The sequence below is a fragment of the Macaca mulatta genome, chromosome 14, assembly GCF_049350105.2.
Source record: "Macaca mulatta isolate MMU2019108-1 chromosome 14, T2T-MMU8v2.0, whole genome shotgun sequence".
Taxonomy (NCBI): domain Eukaryota; kingdom Metazoa; phylum Chordata; class Mammalia; order Primates; family Cercopithecidae; genus Macaca; species Macaca mulatta.
In genome coordinates this window covers 39075615-39094840 of record NC_133419.1, presented here as the reverse complement: position 1 = coordinate 39094840, position 19226 = coordinate 39075615, and positions in this window count along the sequence as shown.

Genomic DNA, 19226 nt, shown 5'->3' with positions numbered 1-19226 from the left:
TGTTGAAGATTAGAAAGTCCAGAAATAATATGATTTTAAAACTTTAAACTTTCATGCAATTCAAAATTTAGAAGAGGCAAAATTGTACCTCTACCTTTTTAGAGCTTTTTCCAAATTAGGTCCAATAATTAAATTAAATTAACATAACCTAGAGCAACAGGAGGAAGGTATAAAATTCATTTAATACAAGTTTTACATGGCACAGGAGCCTTTATAAAGAAATAAAGACCCAAATATGCAGTTGGAGTTGAAAACCTATATACTGAATTACACAAGGATCAATAAATTATGAAAATATGACAAGGCAAAGAGGCTTGGGCTATAGTCATTGATTGGGTGGAGAGGTGGCTAGAAGGATAGGTGTTCATCTAACAATGGTTGTTTGTACAGATTTCTTTTGGCCTCAACTTCCTGTCTTTGATGACACTTCTAGTATAGGAAGCACAACATTCACATGTGAGTTTTATCTCCTGATTTTAGGAAACTGAAGGTCAGAGTGATAATCTTGCATCTAATGTTTGTCATGTGCCTTTAACTAAAAATAGTTTATATGCCAGGGTGGTATATTTTGGAGTGGCACAATCTTAACTCCTACAAAAGTTTCTCTCGTCTTCTCTTCTTGGGACTGGAAACAGCAAAACAACAGCAATGGACAAGAGGGGAGGGGTGTAATGTGACCTGTTTATTCACCATTTCTTCACTTGCTTTTCCACTCTTTCTCTCACAGTTTTTACAACATGTGAGTTCTTCCAGAGCTGGTGGAGGATGAGAGGAGGAACATAAAGATGTCATATGACTAGTACTATTTTAATCTGACCTTTGAGTGCCCTGTCCAAATGCCAGCTTTCTTTTTCTAATGGAATTTTTTTAGTGTTTTCTGGAGACTTTCTCTGATCAGAACCTCCACACCCCCTCTGGAGAGCTTGGGGCGTTCCTACACCACATTCCCTGGGAGACTGCTTACACTCAGAACTTGGAACTCACACACACCCCTTATTGCAGAGTTTTATTTACCTTGGCAGGCACTCTTCTTAAGTAGGCCCCTTTCAATATGTCTGGAGTTCATTTACCTTTCTAAGTACCCACTTATCCCCCAGGAAAACACAGTAATAATACCTACAACACATTCTAGAAGGGCAAGCAGCTAAGTAGCTACTCTTCAGTTCTCTCCTTGCTTTCTCATGAGGACACCTCCAACAACTCTGTCCTTATAAACTTTCAAGGAAAAAGTAGATGTGGATATCTATGCTATTGGAACTCCAGGAAATACAGATCAATTTTCCCTGAGGATAATTTTTTCACTTATCACCCTGGTTCTTTGGAAGCCCTAAGAACCTTTCATTTTTGTAGTTCACATGCGTATGGGTGAGAATCCCATCCTCCTCCTTGCAGTCACACTCACTCTCTGGAGTCGTTTTCTTGAAGCTGCTCTTATTTAGTTTGAGATAGGGGACATGTACACTGAGAGAGCTGTATGGCATATACAGCAGCCCACACTTTTCTTCCTTATAGCAGTTCTTATTCTTCCCTTTTACCTCCCATATTATCTGATAGTTGCAATGAAGCTGCGAGATGTGCTAAGGGAATCAGATGTATGCTCCATGTTCTATAAACGTGCCTAGCATCTTTCTTTAGAATGTGGGAATAATTTGTACCTTGTGTTAATCTCTTCTCATGCTGCTATGGAGAAATACCCAAGACTGGGTAATTTATAAAGGAAAGAAGTTTAATTGACTCACAGTTTTGCATGGCTGGAAAGGCCTCAGGAAACACAATCAGCGCAAAAGAGGAACCAAATAAGTCTTTCCTCACAAGGTGGTAGAAGAAAGAAGTGACAAGCAAAGGGAGAAGCCCCTTATAATACAATCATATCTCATGAGAACTCACTCACTGTCACAAGAACATCACAGGAAAAACCACCCCCATAATTTAATTATCTCCACCTGGTCCTGCCCTTGACAAGTGGGAATTATTACAATTCAAGGTGAGGTTTTGGTGGGAACTCAGAACTGAACCACACTGTTTGCAACTTTGAGCATCTTTCTAAACTGGAGAACAGGGAAAATTCTCATTTGCATCCTGTTAGATATTGTACAGCTTATTTAATACTCACATTGGTCCTAAGAGTTAGGTATCATTATTCTCATTTTACAGATACGGAAATTGATGCGGAGGACATAATCTATCCTAGTTGCAGAATTCAACTATAAACCTGAGTGAGTCTGATTATAAAGCCCAACACAATTCTACTCAGTTCTGAAATGTCTGAACAAGAAGCCTACTGATAGACTAGATAATAATTTGGGACTAAAAGGTCATTGTCTGAACAATGGATATTTTGATGTATGGTCAGCTGTGGCCAGAGCAGTCACTGTATTCTAGCAGTCACCTTATTCCAGAAGATTCCTCTGAAAATCTGGGGAACTTAGGACCTTCATTATCAAGCTGTTTTGAATATACCTGGCTTTTAAGCATAAGACCCAATTATCCTCATAAACAATATACTGTATAGTCATATTTCCAAGTAAAATGGCAGTTGAATGAAAGCTACTAATCCACTCCCAAGAAGCCATTGTCTAAGGTCCAAGCTAAAGCTTAAGTTTCATGAGTGTCCTCTAATGGTCTTTTTATCCCTGCACATGTTAAAAGAAAATACAAAAGCCTTTTAAGAAACACTGAGATATATCTATACATGCAAAGGGTAGAGATAGCAAGAAACATTGGCAGCCAACAACAGTGTATTGTTGTAGTCTCTCAATTATAATGCAAATTTTGTGCTTTAAGTTTTTATTGAATATATCATAGAAGCTTATACATATGCTATTTCTGGTTGCAGTAAAGAAATTATCAAACATGATTTTATTGCAGATTTTGGAATTTGGTTTAATTAGTGATTTGGAACTATTTAAATACAGGTTTATATGGATGCAATACTTGTTCAATTTCTAAATTACTCATTTGAGCATTAAGTTTACATCATTTAAATTTTACGTATGTGTGTAGCATCCAGTTTATATTCAAAATTTTACCTTGCCCTGATCTCCAAACATGAGTCAACCCATCCATCTTCAAATGCAAACATTATATTATTTGAAGTACTACATGGTTAGAATTATTCTTCTCAAAAAATCGGAAATCTGCCATGTGTTAATAAAATTGCTATGTGTTTCTGAATAAACTCTTATTTTCTTTATGTTTTCATAACTACTATTAAAATAGCATTTATATTATTTCCTTCCTGGACAATGTCAAAAAATTAGCTTATATTTTAATATAAAGTAATATCTTCAAGGAAAAGACAAGGTGGTGTAGGGAGGACATCAGTATAATTACTTCAGAAACGAAAATTATTTTAAGTCTCTGGTACAAAGCTATTTCAGAAACTGCAGAGAAAAACGTGTACAAGGACAAATTAATCAGAGTATTCTCAATCAAAATGGTGTAACTCAAAGTTAATAAGTTATTTATTCTCATTTAGGGAATATTACTGAAGTTTTGGCATGCATTAAGTGCACTGAAACATTAAGCTAGTCATTGAGCAGATGAATGAACATTCCGGCAAGGAGCATTTTGACATGACACTACATTCTTGCTTCACTAATTTGAAAACTGTGCTGTTTCAGTTAATTATAGGTAATTTCTAAAATAAGTCAAGTTAATAGGAAGTGTAGAACCCAGGGAAATCACCTAACAGGGATTAAGGGTTTTTAATAAGTGAAGATTAATTTAAAAGTATAAAAGGCAAATATTACGTGATATCATTTGTATGAAGGATCTAAAACAGTCAGAGTAGAGTGGTGGTTTCCAACATCTTGGGGTCATAGGAAATGAGAAGGGATTAGTCACAGGATACAAAGTTTCAGTTGTGCCAGATGAGTAAGTCCTAAAGATCTACTATACAGCACCGTGTCACTAGCTAATAATACTATATTGCCTACTTAAAAATTTGCTAATAGGATATATCTTATGTTAAGTGTTCTGGTAACAAATAGTGATAAATAAAGAAGGCAAGAGAAAAAGTTAAAAAAATAAATAAATAAGTAAAAGTACAAATGGCTTACAAAAAAATCAGTTTCTTAAATGCATAGTTAATATTCTAGGCGTTTGGGTGTTTGCTTTTTAGAAGTCTGAAAGCAAAAGCTCAGCCATAACCCTTTTCTGCACTTACGGTCCAATTGCTTCATTACATGTTAAGATATGGGTTTGCATTCACATATTTCTACCAAGCATCTTGCATGAACAAATACCTTCAACTTCTTCACCCTCTCAAACAATCTCCACCTTTAATAATGAGAGTAATAATTACTCATTAAGTACTTATTCAGTACTAGGCACTGTTCTTACATGCTGTCATAATTTATTTAATCTTCATAACAACCCATTGAGAAAGGTACTCTAATTTAAAAAAGAAACTGAGGCACAGAGATGTTAACAAGATCACACAATTTGTAAATGGTGGATCAAAGTGGGATTTTTAAACACGGATAATGCTCTTAAGACCTAACTAGATTACAATAAGGTCATAAAATGTAGGACCCATAAAACTGACCATAGTACATTTTCTTTTTAATACATTTTGTAATAGGACAGCATTGAAACCTCTGTGAATGAATGACACTGAAATCTTTTAAAATAGTATGTAAGATTGAAGACATATTTTCAGTAGTGCTATTTAAGAAAATAGAAGGATTTATATAATAAATATTGTGTTAATTACTTCAGGCTGCTATAAGAAAATACCATAAACTCTGTGGCTTATAACAGAAATTCTCCCAGTTATGGAGGGTGGGAAGTTCAAGATCATGGTACCAAGAGATTCAGTGTCTAGTGAGGGTCCACTTTCTTAATCATAAGTGACCTTTCTTGCTGTGTTCCTCATGTGATGGAAGAAGTGAGGAGTCTTTCCTGAATCTCATCTATAAAAGCAATTAGCCTATTCGTGAGGTCTCTGTCCCCATGACCTAATCACATGCCAAAGCCCACACATCCAGACACTATCACCTTGGGGGTTAGGATTTCAACATAAGAATTGGGGGTGGGCTGGGCGCTCACGCCTGTAATCCCAGCACTTTGGGAGGTCACGAGGTCAGGAGATCAAGACCATCCTGGCTAACACGGTGAAACCCCATCTCTATTAAAAACTACAAAAAATTACCCAGGCATGGTGGTGGGCGCCTGTAGTCCCAGCTACTCAGGAGGCTAAGGCAGGAGAATGTTATGAACCCAGGAGACTGAGCTTGCAGTGAGCTGAGATAGCACCACTGCACTCCAGCCTGGGTGACAGAGCGAGACTCCGTCTAAAAAAATAAATAAAAAGGAATTAGGGGTGGACACAAACATTCAGACCATAGCAAATACCAAGCCTCTTACACTTTACTTGCTGAACATTGAGAACAGAGGCTCTCCAGAGATAGTCACACTTTGTGGATCATTTCACCTCAGGGAATTAAATGATTTATGAAATACTAAAACAAATATCAAAACAAAATATGTCCATATATTCTGAAAATGTTTTTAGCCCTCATTGACAGAAAAGAAAAAAAAAATCCTAGGGTACTCAAAGACACTTTTTAATGATGATTTTGATTAATATTTTTTAAAGTTTTGTACTAACTTTTGTTGAGTTTGAACACATAAATATATTTTTCAAACTGAAGGCAGATAGCAGATCATATGAGCCCGGAAATGTAAGATGCTACTCTCTTGGAAATAGTCTTAAGAGTGCTCTTCCTGTGATAAAGCCAACTTCAAGGTGAACATAAGAAAAAGTCAAGTTTTCTCATTTTTTAAAATTATACTTAAAGTTCTATGATACATGTGCAGAAAGTGCAGTTTTTTTTACCTAGGTATACATGTGCCATGGTGGTTTGCTGCACCCATCAACCTATCACCTACATTAGGTATTTCTCCTAATGCTATCCCTTCCCTATCGCGCCACCCCATGACAGGCCCCAGTGTGTGATGTTCCCCTCCCTGTGTCCACGTGTTCTCATTGTTCAACTCCCACTTATCAGTGAGAACATGCAGTGTTTGGTTTTCTGTTCCTGTGTTAGTTTGCTGAGAATGATGGTTTCCAGCTTCATCCTTGTCACTGCAAAAGACATGAACTCATCCTTTTTTATGGCTCCAAAGTATTCTATGTTGTATATGTGCCAGGTTTCCTTTACTCAGTCTATCATGGATGGGCATTTGGGTTGGTTCCAAGTATTTGCTATTGTGAACAGTGCTGCAATAAACATATGTGTGCATGTGTCTTTATAGTAGAATGATTTATAATCCTTTGGTATATACCCACTAATGGGATTGCTCGGTCAAATGGTATTTCTAGTTCTAGATCCTTGAGGAATAGCCACACTGTCTTCCACAATGGTTGAACTAGTTTACACTACCACCAACAGCGTAAAAGGGTTCCTATTTCTCCACATCTTTTCCAGCATCTGTTGTTTCCTGACTTTTAAATGATCGCCATTCTAACTGGTGTGAGATGGTATCTCATCGTGGTTTTGATTTGCATTCTCTATTGGCCATTGATCATGAGCTTTTTTTCATATGTTGGCCACATAAATATCTTCTTCTAAGAAGTGTCTGTTCATATTCTTTGCCCACTGTGTTCAATTTTGGATGGGACTGTTTGTTTTTTCTTGTAAATTTGTTTAAGTTCTTCATAGATTCTGGATATTAGACCTTTGTCAGATGGATACACTGCAAATATTTTCTCCCTTCTGTAGGTTGTCTGTTCACTCTGATGATAATTTCTTTTGCTGTGCAGCAGCTCTTTAGTTTAATTAGATCCCATTTGCCAATTTTGGCTTTTTTTGCAATTGCTTTTGGTATTTTAGTCATGAATTATTTGCCCATGCCTATGTCCTAAATGGTATTGATTAGGTTTTCTGCTATGGTGTTTATGGTTTTAGGTCTTACATTTAAGTCTTTAATCCATCTTGACTTAATTTTTGTATAAGGTGTAAGGAAGGCATCCAATTGCAGTTTTTTGCATATGGCTAGCCAGTTTTCCCAACACTATTTATTAAATAGTGAATCCTTTCCCCATTGCTTGATTTTATCAGGTTTGTCAAAGATCAGATGGTTGTAGATGTATGGCGTTATTTCTGAGGCCTCTGTTCTGTTCCATTGGACTATATATCTGTTTTCATACCATTACCATGCTGTCTTGGTTACTGTAGCCTCATAGTATAGTTTGAAGTCAGGTAGCATGATGCCTCCAGTTGTGTTTTTTTTACTCAGGATTATCTTGGCAATACGGGCTCTTTTTTGGTTCCATATGAAATTTAAAGTAGTTTTTTCTAATTCTGTGAAGAAAGTCAATGGTAGCTTCATGAGGATAGCACTGAATCTATAAATTACTTTGGGCACTATGGCCATTTTCACGATATTAGTTCTTCCTATCCATGAACATGGAATGTTTTTCCATTTGTTTGTGTCCTCTCTTATTTCCTTGAGCAGTGGTTTGTAGTTCTCATTGAAGAAGTCCTTCACATCCCTTGTAAGTTGTATTCCTAGGTATTTTATTTTCTCTGTAGCAATTGTGAATGGGAGTTCACTCATGATTTGGCTCTCTGTTTATCTATTATTGGTGTATAAGAATGCTTGTGATTTTTGCACATTGATTTTGTATCCTAAGACTTTGCTGATGTTGTTTATCAGCTTAAGGAGATTTGGGGCTGAAACTCCCACACAATAATAGTGGAGGTCTTTAACACCGCACTGTCATTATTAGACAGATCAACGAGACGGAAAATTAACCAGGACATTCAGGACTTGAACTCAGCTCTGGACCAAGTGGACCTAATAGACATCTACACAACTCTCCATCCCAAATCAGCAGAATACACATTCTTCTCAGCACCACATCGTACTGATTCTAAAATTGACTACATAATTGGAAGTAAAACACTCCTCAGCAAATGCAAAAGAATGGAAATCATAAGAAACAGTCTCTTAGACCACAGTGCAATCAAATTAGAACTCAGGATTAAGAAACTCACTCAAAACTGCACAACTACGTGGAAACTGAACAACCTGCTCCTGAACAACTACTAGGTAAATAACAAAATTAAGGCAAAAATAAATAAGTTCTTTGAAACGAATGAGAACAAGGACACAATATACCAGAATCTCTGGAATAAAGCTAATGCAGTGTTTAGAGGGAAATTCATAGCACTAAATGCCCACAGAAGAAAGCGGGACAGATCTAAAATTGACACCCTAACATTTATGTGGCCAATGAACATATGACAAAATGCTCATCATTACTGGTCATTACAAAAATGCAAATCAAAACCAAAATGAGATACCATCTCACATCCATTAGAGTGCAATCATTAAAAAGTCAGGAAACAACAGATGCTGGAGAAATAGTAACGCTTTTACACTGTTGGTGGGAGTGTAAATTAGTTCAACCATTGTGGAAGACAGTTTGGTGACTTCTCAAGGATCTGGAACTAGAAATACCATTTGACTGAGCAATCCTATTAGTGGGTATATACCCAAAGGATTATAAATCATTCTACTATAAAGACACTTTAACACTTATGTTTATTGCGGTACTATTCACAATAGCAAAGACTTGGAACCAACCCAAATGTCTATCAATGATAGACTGGATAAATAAAACGTGGCACATATATACCACTGAAAACTATGCAGCCATTAAAATGGATGAGTTCATGTCCTTTGCAGAGACGTAGATGAAGCTGGAAACCATCATTCTCAGTAAAGTAACACAATAATAGAAAAACAAACCTCACATATTCTCACTGATAACTGGGAGTTGAACAATGAGAACACGTGGACACAGGGAGGGGAATATCACACACTGGGGCCTGTCAGGTGATGAGGGGATAAGGGAGGTATCATATTAGGAGAAATACCTAATGTGGGTGACGGGTTTGTGGGTGCAGCAAACCACCATGGCATGTGTATACCTACGTAACAAAACAGCACGTCCTGCCCATATACCCCAGAACTTAAATCATAATATAAAGAAAATATACATATATATTAAAAAAAGAACTAGAGAAGCAAGAGCAGACAAATACAAAAGCTAGCAGAAGACAAGAAATAACTAAGATCAGAGCAGAACTGAAGGAGATGGAGACATGAAAAACTCTTCAAAAAATCAATGAATCCAGGAGTTGCTCGCTTGCTTGCTTGCTTGCTTTCCTTCCTTCCTTCCTTCCTTCCTTCCTTTCTTCCTTCCTTCCTTCCTTTCTTTCTGCAAAGATTAACAAAATAGACTGCAAGCCAGACTAATAAAGAAGAAAACAAAGAAGAATTGAATAGACACAATAAAAATGATAAAGAGGAGATCACCACTGATCCCACCAAAATACAAACTACTATCAGAGAATACTATAAATATCTGTATGCAAATAAACTAGAAAATCTAGTATAAACAGATAAATTCCTGGACACATACACCCTCCCAAGACTGAGCCAGGAAGAAGTTGAATCCCTGAATAGATTAATAACAAGTTATGAAACTGAATCAGTAATTAATAGCCTACCAACCAAAAAAAGCCCAGGACCAGACGAATTGACAACCAAATTCTTCCAGAGGTACAAAAAGGAGCTGGTACCAATCCTTCTGAAACTATTCCAAACAATAGAAAAAGAGAGACTCCTCCCTAACTCATTTTATGAGGCCAGCATCATCCTGATATAAAAAGCTAGCAAAGACACAACAAAAAATGTAAATTTCAGGCCAATATCCCTGACGAACATTAATGTGAAAATTCTCAATAAAATACTGGCAAACTAAATCTAGCAGAACATCAAAAAGCTTATCCACCACGATCAAGTTGGCTTCATCCCTGGGATGCAAGGCTAGTTCAACATATGCAAATCAATAAATGTAATCCATCACATAAACAGAACCAATGACAAAAACCACATGATTATCTCAATAGATGCAGAAAAGGCCTTTGACAAAATTTAACACCCCTTCATGTTAAAAACTCCCAATAAACTAGGTATTGATGAAATGTATCTCAAAATAATAAGAGCTATATATGACAAACCCACAGCCAGTATCATACTGAATGGGCAAAAGCTGAAAGCATTCCCTCTGAAAACAGGCACAAGACAGGGATGCCCTCTCTCACCACTCCTATTCAACACAGTATTGGAAGTTCTGGCCAGGGCAATCAGGCAAGAGAAAGAAATAAACGGTATTCAAACAGGAAGAGAGGAAGTCAAATTGTCTCTGTTTGCAGATGACATGATTGCATATTTAGAAGCCCCATCATCTCAGCCTAAAATCTCCTTAAGCTGAAAAGAAACTTCAGCAAAGTTTCAGGATACAAAATCAATGTGCAAAAATCACAAGCATTCTTATATACCAATAATAGACAAACAGAGTCAAATCATGAGTGAACTCCCATTCACAATTGCTACAAAGTGAATAAAATACCTAGGAATACAACTTACAAGGGATGTGAAGGACTTCTTCAATGAGAACTACAAACCACTGCTCAAGGAAATAAGAGAGGACACAAACAAATGGAAAAACATTCCATGTTCATGGATAAGAAGAACCAATATCATGAAAATGGCCATGGTGCCTAAAGTAATTTACAGATTCAATGCTATCCCCATCAAGCTGCCATTGACTTTCTTCACAGAATTAGAAAATACTACTTTAAGTTTTCTACTTTTCAAGAAAGAGTTAAATGATATATTTTGATTGGTGTGCAAATTAGTAAAGGTGAGATAAAAGTATTTACATACCTGAAGTGTATTTAAAAGGACTATTGCAAATAAATAAAGTTTAGCTATTTGAATTTGCATTTATCTCTATGCAAAGTGCTTATATTTAAGTATTTATCGATGTGATTTCTATTTGGACTACTGTAGGTTTAGTTAGATTTCAGAATCTAGAATGCATTTGTATGTAGTAATAAAATAGACTTTTGAAAGATAATTTTTATGTATATGGGGATTGATATTACACCAGCACACTGATTTCCAAACAAATATTTTTCCCATGAGATAAATGTAATTTGAATACAATATAGCATCAATCTCCTAAATTGACAAAGTGAAGCAAGTCAAGTTACAAATGTCACCAATGTCTAAACCATGTAAGGATACAAGTGTATTGATCAACATAAGTAACAAAATAATTTTTTTCTGTTTTACTTTTGGTGGTTAAGACTTGGCAGTGGTGTTAGTGTAAGGTAGACTGGAACTTTCCAGTTTCTGTGAGTTTACAACTGTCATGTATTACCTGTTTTCCAATGCAGAACTGTTAAATAAAGAACTAGGGTTGGATTTTAGCAAAAATTGTCCACATTATAACAACAATCACAACATAGATGTCATCGTATCACTATTAATCAACAGTATTTGGACATGTACAGCTAAATTCAGATCCCCAGTATCAGAAATAGTTTGACTTCCCTTCATACTCTGTACTCTACTCAATTAATTTTTTCCTTCTCTGTCTCAATGTAGTATTTGAAAATAAACTTTTAGTTTTAGAACAGATTTAGGTTTACAGAAAATTTCAGAAAATAGTACAAAGAATCACCACATACACCACACTCCATTTTCCATATTAACATATTGCATTAGTGTAAGGCATTTTATATTCAATGAACCAATATTGATATATAATTAATTAAATTCCATACTTTATTCAGATTTCGTTAGTTATTTTCCTGTTTCAGGATTCCATCCAATACACCCCATTACTTTTAGTTGCCATGTTTCCTTAGGTTTCTCTGGGCCTTAACAGTTTCAGAAAGTTTCCTAGTTTTACCTTACCTTAACAGTTTTGAGTATAGGTCAAGTATTTTGTAGAATGTCTCTTAACTGATATTTGTTCTATACCCATTTTATGTTTAGATCGGGATTATGTATTTTTGGAAAGACCACAGAAATATAGTGTTATTATGATCACGTCATGTCAAAGGTACATACTATCAACATGACTTATGATTGCTGAAATTAATCTTAATCACCTGAAAGAGGTGGTATTTGTCAGGTTTCTCCACTATATTTATTTTTCTTCCCCTTACCACACTGTACTCTTTAGAAGGAGCTCACTGTACATAGCCCACATCTAAAGAATAGAGAGTTACGTTCCACCTCCTTGAGCTAGTAATAGCAAGAGAAAATTTTGAAATTCTTCTTGTCTATTTTACCTTATTTGTTTATATATCCACTTATTACTATTGGTATGGTCACCAAGTATACTTATTTTATACTTTGGGTTTTAATACAATACAGCTTTATTTGGTTGCTCCAGTTGTTCCAGATTTGGCCACTGGGAACTGTTTCAGTTGTCTCCATTGTCCCTTTGAATTGGCACTATCATTGTGAAGATTTTTTTTCCCTATTCGGACATTCCTTACTTTTGGTTAAAACAAAACTTTGAAGGCTTAACTTGTATATTTCCTTCCCCAATCCTACAATGAACAACTTCTCTGAAAACTCTGGTTCCTTTTATTGAAAAATATTATTAGAAACCAAGATCTGGGTATTAAGTACGTTTATTAGTAATTCAACATTGCTACTTATTTCAGGGTCTCTCACCTGAAAGAAAAGAATATGTATGTGGTGAATAATAATCTGTATATATACTTTTAACTATCACTATTTCTCTGGGTAGCTATCTATATCTATGTTAAGCTAAATGTGAGTTGATACTGATGTACCTGACTCTAATCCATTACCACATACACCATTACAGCCTCCTCCCCCATTTTTCTGTAACTTCCCACAGCTCCACAATGTACTATCCAATTATTTCCTAATTTTCAGTTTTAATACACATGTGTAAAGTTATCAGGATTGTTGACCCATACCCCCATTCAAAACTACTTCATCAACCAAGGTACAGTTATTTATACTCTTTTTTATATTCTTTTGCCTTTAGTATTACAGATTCCATTCATTCCAAATTTGCTTAGGTTAGCCACACTCTGCTCCAAACCCCTGGCACTTAGGTTGTTTTATGTATTTGTAATACAGATGGAAGGATTTGGTATAATACATTATTCCTCTTCTCTTAAAATACTCTACTAAAAGAATTTTTTAAAATTTGCATATATTAGGGTTGTCTTTTTGTGTCACAAATTTCTAAGTGTTTTCACAAATGCATAATGGCATATATCTATCATTACAATATCATAAGCAATAATTTCACTACATTAAATATCCACTGGGCTTCATTAATTAACCTCCCTCCTCCTGAAACTGAACACAACCACTGATTTTTTTTTTTTTACCATCTCAATAATTTTTCCATTTAGAGAATCTCATATAATTTGGAATCATACTATGCACTTAAGGTTTATCCATGTCTTTTTATGGCTTGATAGCTCATTACGATTTATTGTTGAATAATATTCTGTTGTATGACTGTATCACCCTTCATTTAACCATTCACTTATTAAAGATATATTGAATGTTTCCTGTTTGGGACAATTATAGATAAAGCTACTTAACTTTTATGTGCAAGCTTTGTATGAACATAGGTTTAAAATCATTGTGAGAATTTCCTGAAATCATGATTACTAGATTGTATGGTAAAATCATGCTTAGCTTTGAAATAAGCAGCCAAACTATATTTTAAAGCGGTTGTTCCAGTCTACATTTCAACCAACAATGGATGAGAGTTGCTATTGCTTTGCACCCTGTCCAACAATGTGTATTTCATTGTTGGGTAACTTACAGAGCTTTAACGACAAGATGTTGGAAATATTTTGTATTGATTTGCCATCTGATCTTCTTTTTTTGGTGAGCTGTCTGTTCAGATCTTTTGTCCAGTTTTTAATCATGTGGTGAGTTTTCTTATTGTAGAGTTTCAAGAGTTTTTCTAGGTTTGTATACAAGTCCTTTGTCAGATATTTGTTCTGTAAATATTTTCTCTCAATCTGTAGCTTAACAGTGCTCTTTAACAGCTCTCTTAACAGTGCTTTTTCAACAAAGAATTTTTAATTTTACTAAAGCCCAACTAGTCAATTTTTTTATTTTATGGATGGCACATTTGATGTTGTACCTAAAAATTGATCACGAGGTGATCATATGGATTTTCTCCTATGTTATTGTCTGGAATGTTTGTAGTTTTGTATTTTATAATTAGTTCTATGATCCATTTTGAATTAATTTTTGTAACAAAGATAAGGTCTGTATCTAGGTTACAAACAGGTAATAAAAACTTTCCAGCAGGGATTGGATGCAAGACAGGAAATTTTTAAAAACCATCCCCCCGGTGCCGCCATCTATCAGACACTATTCCCTCTCTATTGTTTTATCTCTCTCAGCTTGACCTTCAAGGAGTCTGAATATCTGTGTGTCTTGGCAACTGGTTGAGGTAAAAATGGCCTTTGCCATGTAATGTGCGTTAGCTGGGAGTTAGATATACCACAAATAATGATTCGAGAGTCATAGAGAGAGATCATAAACTCTGGACTCAGATATTCTGATCGTAGATATGTTTTACATCACTTTTCATGTCTCATTTTCTCTATCTACATGAGGAAAATAATAATGCGTATATACAGGGGTGATGTAAAGTCAAATTAGTTAATATTTGTTACGTGCTTCAGATAAAAGTTGGCAAATAGTACATGTTCTAAAAGTATTTGAGATATAAATGCAGATTTCTTTTTTTTTTTTTTTTTTTTTGAGTCGGAGTCTCACTGTCTCCCAGGCTGGAGTGCAGTGTTGCCATCTCGGCTTACTGCAAGCTCTGCCTCCCGGGTTCACTCCATTCTCCTGCCTCCATTCTCCTGCCTCAGCCTCCCAAGTAGCTGGGACTACAGGCGCCCGCCACCACGCCCAGCTAATTTTTTTGTATTTTTAGTAGAGGCAGGGTTTCACCATGTTAGCAAGGATGGTCTCGATCTCCTGATCTCGTGATCCGCCCGCCTCGGCCTTCCAAAGTGCTGGGATTACAGGTGTAAGCCACCGTGCCTGGCCTATAAATGCAGATTTAAACTCAAATTATCTCTAGATATTTGTTACTGTGCTTCTTTTTTTCTTTTTTTTGAGACGGAGTCTCGCTCTGCCGCCCAGGCTGGAGTGCAGTGGCCGGATCTCAGTTCACTGCAAGCTCCACCTCCCAGGTTCACGCCATTCTCCTGCCTCAGCCTCCCGAGTAGCTGGGACTACAGGAGCCCGCCACCTCGCCCGGCTAGTTTTTTTTGTTTTTGTTTTTGTTTTTTTAATAGAGACGGGGTTTCACCGTGTTAGCCAGGATGGTCTCCATCTCCTGACCTCGTGATCCGCCCGTCTCGGCCTCCCAAAGTGCTGGGATTACAGGCTTGAGCCACTGCGCCCGGCCTGTGCTTCTTTTAAAATTTAAACATTTTTAGTTTTTAGTCAAAAACAGGTTGTTGTTGTTGTTGTGTTGTGTTGTGTTGTGTTGCGTTGCGTTGTGTTTTTTATGCTTTGTGAATTATTAGAGTTGGTGAAGAGATGCCTGTGTTAACACATGAAGTAAAATGTTAAGTGAGAAATGCCATCTGCTTTGTGGATATTGTGAGAATGATTGACACTGAACTGTGGGCCAGAGAATGTGGTCACAGCCATGGCTGAATCCCTCAAGTCTCCAACATTATAAGGAACTCCCAGCAGGAAAATCATAGCAATTCTAAAATTTATTTATTTATTCATTTTCAGTAAGTGAGGTAGCATTCTTTTAGTGTACAATATTTAGTATATTAATGGAAATATAATTTATGAAGTTAGAGTGGTCCTGGCTTCACTATATGCAGAACAGATTAGATCAAGGCGCTCTGTTGCACCCAGTTCTGAGTTCAGACCCTGGAACAAAGAATGGCCAGAGAAACGACACGGTAGCTGTGTGTAGTAGTATTAATAATAAGATGTCCTTTTCCTGGAGTCATCTAGAACGCTTGACTGGTTTATTTCTCTACTTTTTTTTGTTCTAAATGTCTTGAATTTTTCTTTTCTATATTTTCTTATGCTAGTTCCTACTCTTATTGGACCAATAACATTTTAATTTCATTTGTAACACTTACCCTCCCAGGGTTCTTCTCTGTTTCTTTACTTCTTCCCTACATCTTATCTGTATTCAATTATACTCCCTGGCCCTTTATATCCCAAGTGACTGCCTCATACCAATGTTCATCTTACTGCAAATTAGCATTTGCCAAAGAGCTGTACTGATATAAGCTCTATAAATATGTACTAACATGAAAGGACAATATTTAATCAGGAATTTTATACAAGTAGATGATGTGCAGATCTTTTAAAAGAAATAGAAGCAAGTGGAGCTCCAGGCTATTAAGGATTTTTTTGTTTGTTTTTTGTTTTTTTCTTAAGGGAAAAAATATAAAACCCTATAGCCCATCACATGGCACATATGTGTTTTTGTGTGAACACAAAATTTAAAGGAAGACAGAGATAGTGTGCTGCAAAATGACAGTTTCAGTCATCATTTGAAAACTTGATTCTAAGTTGTCATATTAAATTGCCACAGGCCAAATAGTCATCTCCTAAGCTCTGCTGAGAAATTTTAATTCTTGAATGCTTACCACTGCTAGGTTAGGGTTTCTTAACTTTGCACTGTTGGCATTTTTGGTAAGATAACTCTCTGTTGCAGGGGGCTGTCCTGTGCATTGTAAGATATTTAGTAACATCCCTGGAACCCATGCCTTAGATGCTAGTAGCTTCCCCACATCCACCACGAGTTGTGACAAAAAAAGAAAAAAAAAATGTCTCTAGGTATTGCCAAATATCTTGTAGTGGACAAAATTGCCCCGGGATGAGAACTGCTGTGCGAGATACTTTAAAAATTCTTTTCCAAGAGATGTTTAAACCCATGAGAAAAGGATATGGTGAGATAGAAAACTTTAAAGTAAATATGAGTTAGAAATTTGGGAAGAACTTCAAAGAGTTATACTAATGTTTTTGTGTTATCTGAGCCTACTAAACTATTCTGTTTTGTACTTGGTGTTTGTTTAATTGAAGAAGAAATCTTTAATAACTAGCAGTGCAAAAGGAAGTCATATCTTGTTTTCATTATGGTAAAGTAAACAAAGCTCTTTCCCTCAGAATTTCCCAGTTTTTTCATTAACCTTTACTTCAAGACAATATAATGTTGAATATTATAGCAGTTTTTGTGACTGGGGAAAGTGAGACATACAAAAGATAGCACCTCATCAAAGGCACCTAACCAGTTACCCAAAATTCAAGAGGAAGCCTAGAATGATAACCACAAAGGTTCATAAGTCCAACAGAAGCTCAGAGTACATTCTCATGAGTCTGGTGAGACAGAACCCTTGCACAGGAAGTCAGGCAAAGCAAATTTATTACTCACAGATAGAGAAAAAGAATAAACAGAAGCCTAGGATACATAACAAGCTGGTCCATCAAGGCTAAGGAAAGCTGCCTAGGGTGGACGGAATCTTAAATGTATGTGCCGCACTGCAGCTGAGGGACCCAGAAAGCACTCCATTTTGGATTTTACACCCTGAGTGCCACTTGGCATGCTGAATTCAAGTATTACAGAACTTCTTGTTCTAGGACAAATAAGCACATAGCCTGGGTTGTTCCAGATATTTTCCTTCTTATCTCAGGATGTTGCATTCTCAATCCATTCTGCTGAAGAATTACAGCAAGAGGGAGAAGAGGAAGGTCAGCTAAGGTAATCTATGGTTCTGTCCTCCTACAGTTCACTTCCTGAGCCAGGTACCTCCACTTAGCTGAGCTATTCAATTTTATATGAACAGTGACTTCCTTGAATCTGGAGGTAAAGGCTGGTCTCATCAAATCAATGCAGTGCCTTAAAATGTTTGACCTTGGTGCAACACCCTTAAGTCATGGCTAAAAGACATGGCGCTAGGCCCATGAAGACCATTACTGTAGGCAGGATGATCAGGCATGCCTGGAGTAGCAAGCTAGACCAGGATCCCAGTGATCCACATGAAAAGTTGCTAATAGATTGAGGAAGGATCATTCAGATGGTCTTACTGTCTCCAGCCAATGGGCCTGCTTCTAGATCTACTCTACTTGTACCTCTACAATACCTAAGATGTTTATCTAGGTGCAGCAGGAGATGTTGGCAATCATTCTCACTTCTCTCAGTTAGGCTAAAAGAAAGTTTAGAGCAATGTGTTGTCTAAAACCACCTTCCCACAGGAATTGAGGAACATCTGGTGGACTGTGAAGGCATTGGCATTGGACGAAACAATATCTGCCATGGTCAGGGACAGGTTTCTTATAATTTCCTCATGAGCATTGACTCCTATTTATGGATCAAACATCTCAAAAATGATGTAACACTCAATGTCAGTTACACCTTCTGACAGGTCCCTAGTAAGCCTTGTACACAGCTTAAGGCTTCTGGCTTAATGGAGCATCCCATTCCCAGGGATGATATCTAGGACACCCCAGGTACACCCATTGGGCAGGACCCCGCTATCCATAAGCTTTCCAGGCATGACATTGTGTATTTCATATTTAGGTCACCCCAGACTACCTACAGATAAAGATGTGGCCTTTGGGTGCATACAGCATCGCTTCTTCTGCTTATACTCAGTGGCTCGTTCAAGAGTATAGATCCATTGGCATATTTTAGCCAAGTTTCATTTATGAGGGTTGTGTGATCTCAATTTCCTCCATACAACAATCCTCTACACAGAGGGTTAGCAACAGTACAGGTCTTGTTATGCTCACTGCCATATGAATACCTTTCCTTTTAGGTAATCAAAGGAATGTGGTGTGACAAAGGACCAACCCACTAAGATTTTGTGATGTGTAGCTGTGATGTTTTGCTATCACAGGCCAAGAAAGTTAAAACAGGGCACTTCTGGCTGTCTTTTATGGGGCAAAGGCCAGATCTTCATTCAGTAATTCAGGGCTTGGGTTCTGCTTGTGTACACTGTGGCATAAGGAAGGCTGGTATAATTTACCATTGGCAGGAAAGGGTCATGACAGCCTGTGACAGAATGAGATCCAGGGTTGTAAATCCAACAGATCATCAGGTTACTCACAGTGGCCACAGGATGGGACTGTCTAACACAGGCTTCATGCTTCCACACCTCTGCATCTTCCACATCTCTGTAGAAAGAGCAGATTAAGGGAATCTCACAGGCTCCTTATCTATGTGTGTTAGTCTGTTTATTCATTGCTATAAAGAAATAGCTAACACTGGATAATTTATAAAGATAAAAGGCTTAATTCACTCATGATTTTGCAGGTTGTACAAGAAGTATGGCATTGGCATCTAC